Source organism: Physeter macrocephalus, chromosome 13, assembly GCF_002837175.3.
Source record: "Physeter macrocephalus isolate SW-GA chromosome 13, ASM283717v5, whole genome shotgun sequence".
NCBI lineage: Eukaryota > Metazoa > Chordata > Mammalia > Artiodactyla > Physeteridae > Physeter > Physeter macrocephalus.
Genome location: NC_041226.1, coordinates 54,491,637 through 54,497,323, shown reverse-complemented (window position 1 = coordinate 54,497,323; position 5,687 = coordinate 54,491,637).

Genomic DNA, 5,687 nt, shown 5'->3' with positions numbered 1-5,687 from the left:
CGGGCCCAGCCGCTCCGCGGCATGTGGGATCTTCCCGGACCGGGGCACGAACCCGCGTCCCCTGCATCGGCAGGCGGACTCTCAACCACTGCGCCACCAGGGAAGCCCTATGGTATTTTCTAAATGAACAGAGCCATGTCCGTCCTCAGTGCCACACTGTCGCCTTGTAGCCTTAGAAGCTTTTTCATATTCCACAAGGGATTTCATTTAAGAACTAGGCTTTTAACAATTATGTCTTTCTTAATACTTTAACAACTTTAGAGACTTCTTGGGGTGTGGTGTTACACTGAAGTCTCTTCAAGCGTCACAAAAATGGATATAAAAACTCTCAGAACTATGCCCAGAGCCAGATGAATCCTTCATGGGAGAAACTTCGATCATGGGATCACAGAAAACATCACCTTCTTGGTGGCACGTTAGGATTTCTGTATAAACCAATGTCTTCTGTTATTATCTTTACTTTCTTTCAATAGAAGAAATTGAAAAATGAAAACAAAACAAAACAAACCCTCAACCTGTAGTCTCTGGTAGCAAGTGAATAGCTGACAAGAAGAGGACTTCATAACCACAGAGCTGCTCATTTTGACATGAAAATACTCCATCAGAACGTGCACTCTGCTTCAATGCATGGACAGATACTGTTTTCCTGATGCTTTTTGGTGAGACTTCACAAGGAACTTGTCTTCATCATTTCAGTCACTTAAAACTGAACAAAAAGCTAAAGCTGTTGAGGCAGCAGAGCTCACAGTTTTGACAAATGGATAAAATGTTCCTTTGCTAGATTTGTAAAAACCTGGAAAAATGTTTCCGACATCCTTCTATGTCAGTGTGCACGCACTCCCACCAGGAAATCCATCTCCAACTTGTTGCTTCAAGAGCTCCTCTAATCTCTCCTCCCTCTTTCTGGCATCAGCATGTTTTCCATGACGGCAGTGTGAGTTCTTATAAATGAAGGTGCTGACATCTGCATTCGCTTCAGGGCCTTCTTCCTGATGTCTCAATATTTCTGGAAAGCATGACTGCCAACACCCCTGACCACAGAAATCACAAGATGGACTTGGACTTTTAAAAGTCTGACCAAAAATAATTTTAGGCCATGGTTAAAGGACTTAGTCCAATCACAGCTCCCTTTCAGGGTGTTTGCTAAGATCCTATGTAGGCGGCATTTGGTATCGTAAGGGTGTATAAAAAAGGCAACAGAGAACAAAATGCACAATGTCAATGGCTATGTTTTGAACCACTAATTCTGTTGGGTTTAAGAGTCAGTCAATGCAGATGGTCCAAGAATAAAATTCCAGCCAGCACCAACGTGAAAATAAAAGTAATTAACTTAAAAATTAGATAGGAAAGGATAGGTGTGAGATATATTGTGGTGTCCACCTGGACCAGACTGAGATGTCAGGTCAAGTCCTCACGTGTCTTGTTTGCATTCAGGCTCCAGAATTTTCTGGACAATATGATGAGGAAAATTTACAGAAATGATAATTACTGTCATCTCCAAGAACAGAAATGTCACTGAGATTAACGCCCTTGAACAGAAAGGTGAGGTGAGGTCCAGCCACCGACATGTGCCATGGCCTGCAAGGAACTTGCTCTGAGATGAGAAGAATCAAGTTTCCTGAGTTCTCTCCTGGGCGTGGTGGCGTAGCACTTTGCAAATACACTCTGCCCCAGGCCCTAGGGAATCTTCCTTAAATGGTTTTAGGTAATGTTTTAAAAACTGAAAGAACAGGGTGGCTTTGAGGATAAGAAGAGACTCAAGAAAGAGCCATATTCTCTTCATGGCAAAGACATGTATGAAGAGAAGTGTTAGGTCCAGAGTGAAGTGACAGGGGTACAAACAACAGGGGTGATGACCTCAATGTCCCTGGTATCCCCAGCACTCCTGTGCTTCATCAGTGGCGTAGAAACCACTCAACAAGGCCATTGAGTGGCACTCTCTGAATATAGGCAAAGGGAATCCTGGGGACAAATGTCTGCATTTGGTTCTAGGGGCCATTGGAGAATAGGTCAATGGCAGATGGACCCCGGGGACAGAACGGTTTTGGGGAAGGGATGAGTGTGGAGAAGAACAATTAACCACATCTGAGTGTGAAAGTAATCTCCCTGCCTCTGGTGCTTACATGGCATGAGTAAATTTGTTTTACTTCACTTCAGAGCCAAAATAGTGAAGTTAGGCAAGAAGCATTATGATGGGAGAAAATATTTAGCATTCTAAGATCACATAATTGGAATTTTTAATTTTCTTTCCTTAGAAAAAAATAATAAAATGCAAATTTTAGATTTCTCTAGCTATCATAACAACTTGAAATTATTCTTGGTTTGAATTTATAAATATCCAATATTATTTTAAAAGACTCTTTTCAAGGAGGGTTTCCATTTATAAACACTTTTATCCCACTTAGCAGAATTAACAATTGAAGCATTGACCAGCTGAACTATTGAGTCTATATGTTTTGCAAATCGCTGTCTCAGGCATCTCAAGACCATTCCTGAACTCTCCACCTTTTTCCTAAGGCCATCTTTTCTTCGTATGTCCGCATCCCAGAGGCTGTCACTGCTATTAACTGAAATGGCCCAGGCCAACAACTGGAGGTCATTCTCAATTCCTGTTTCTCTTTTCATTCACTTATTCAATCATTCATGTATTCAATTATTTTTTTCACTCAACAAATATTTTGGAATACCACATATGCGCAGGGCACTTTAATAGATGTTAAGATAAATGACTCAGACCACATCCCTGTAAGTACGGCACCTTCTACATCAAGTCAGTTACCAAGCCCCTTTGATTTAGCTTTATAAGCATTGCTTCAACCTGTCCGCTTCATCTCATCTTCACCCTCACACCTTAGCTTAGGACGGAGTTTATCAGCTTTGGCACTCCTGTTGTATTGGAATGGATACTTCTTTTTGTTGGGGGCTGTTCTGTGTATTGTAGTGTATGTATAATACACATACAATTCTGTGTATCGTAGCATGTTTAGCAGCGTCCCTGGACTCTACTCACTGGATGCCAATAACATCCACCCCAATTGTGACAACCAAAAGTGCCCCTAGACATTGCCAAATGTCCCCTCACTCCCGCCGACTGAGAATCACCCTCATCTCACTGCTGAGGTATTGAAATAAACGCTTAACTAGTATCCTTTCTTTCTGTCTCCTCCTCCGATTTGTCATACACATTATGGGCATTTGTGAGCCCCGTTTGCTGAGCCATTTCTAAACTTGATCCAACCTCATCCCTTTTTACAAACAGGGCAGTGAAGGTCCAGTGGAGTGATTTTCCCATGGTCACAGAATAAGTAGGAGCCAGTATTCAAAACCAAGATCTGACTGAATTTTTAAAACCCCACAAAATAAAGAAAAAAAAATTTAAACTGTGCTTTTAACCAACAAGTAATACTTTCCAGATTGTTTATTCTAATATTAAGCACCAAATACGTTTTTCTCAGATTAAACTCGTTTTCCGGCTCCCCATGGACATTTTTCCCTCTTCTTAAGTTTTATGTCTTTGCCCCCTCCTCTCTGTGAGTAGTTTTTCCATGGCTCCCCGAACAGTTCAGAGTCATTAAGTATCAGTCAGAACAATTTTATTTTTAAGCCTGATTGTTACTATCAAACAACTTGCTTCCCCAAACTCAAAGAAAATTATGAGAAAGTTACTATAGACAAAAACATCAGACTACTCATCTTCTACTTGGAGCAGAGATTGGCTTGGGGTTACAAATTCACTCAGCAGAAAAAAATAAATGTTTTCTTATTTATCGTCTAGTAAAAAATTTCTACATTTATCATTAAAGACCAATTGTATGCATTCTTTTACAGTGTTATTTTCCATCCTTTATTAAATTCTCCCCTGGAAAGGGTATAGATAAGTTTTAAGAAATGAGGCCATTTAAATGCAAATCAAAGCCCCTAAATCTTACCTAGATCCATTCCTTCCCATAATAATTTATTGAGTTGCTTGATGTTCCAAATAAAAGGTCACATTGTGCTGTGTTAAAAGAGCTCCTTTTGAAAACAGAATTGTACACGAGGGAGATGGATTATGATTTCCTTGGGAATGGTGAGTCTGAGTTTTCAGACTTTGGAGTAACTGAAGTCTTATTCCTAACCTCATATTAACATAGTTTAGGGCATTAAAAGTATATTTTATTATTGGGAGATTTGGATTGACATATATACACTAATATGTATAGAATGGATAACTAATAAGTTATCCTGTATAAAAAAATAAGTAAAGTAAAAGTCAAAAAAAGGTATATTTTATTACTTATTAAGCATTCGGTCAAAATTTTTCATACCAAAATGATTGATCTATTTATTTTTTAAGCAAATGCTTTCAAGCTTGAAGTTAAACAAATGCACCTCATTGCTCATAATTAGAGATAGTCTTGGTTTGATTTAGAAAAATGTAGAACATTTTGACCACAATGATTTCACAAGTAATTCTTCTTCTTTTGTCGTATAAGAAAGTGGAGGACCAACATGAGAACTATGTTAGGCTCTTTCTAGCTAGTAGTTTAATAACCATAAAATTATGTATTTTTTCTGCTGCTGTAAACTTATGAAGTTGGGTTAAAAGGAAATTATATATAAAATGTATGTATACACATGAATATGTATATAGATATGGGCACACATTTTATATATAATTTGTACACACACACATTTTCTTGAATTAGAAACAACTTTTGTTTTGTTTTTGTGTTTATTTGTAAAGCATTCTTGACCTATACTGAGTGGTGACTTTGTTATTATTGTGTCCCTTTGAAGCACTACAAATGAGTTAATTTGATAACAAACAATACCTCTATACATAAAACATAGCTGCTTTCTGTGATTGAGGATCATGCTGTGACAGCAGCTACTATTGTTATTAATGTTAATTTTAACCAGTTAGGAAATTGTAAGTAAAACTGGGAATGGGACCTCAGTGATGAGAAGAATATAAATGCCTTAGTCTTTACCTAGCTTCATATACCTTAGACATACAAAAATGAGGATCTGTTCCTTCTTTAAACAAATATTTATAGGCACTAGACTAAGCATTGAGGATAAAAAAAATAAGACAGACTCTTCTCCTGCCCTCACATAACTTGCAATTTCTCAGGAAAGACAGGTGATTATACAAATAGCGTGTGGTGTGGGCTTTCAGATTTTTTTTTTCTTTTTTTTTTAAAACATCTTTATTGGAGTATAATTGCTTTACATTGTTGTGTGAGTTTCTGCTGTAGAACAAAGTGAATCAGCTCTATGTATACATATATTCCCATATCTCCTCCCTCTTGCGTCTCCCTCCTACCCTCCCTATCCCACCCCTCTAGGTGGTCACAAAGCAGAGAGCTGATCTCCCTGTGCTATGCAGCTGCTTCCCACTAGCTATCTATTTCACATTTGGTAGTGTATATATGTCCATGCCACTCTCTCACTTTGTCCCAGCTTACCCTTCCCCCTCCCCGTGTCTTCAAGTCCATTCTCTACATCTACATCTTTATTCCTGTCCTGCCCCTAGGTTCTTCAGAACCTTTTTTTTTTTTAATTCCACATATATGTATTAGCATACGGTATTTGTTTTTCTCTTTCTGACTTACTTCACTCCGTATGACAGACTCTAGGTCCATCCACCTCACTACAAATAACTCAATTTTGTTTCTCTTTATGGCTGAGTAATATTACATTGT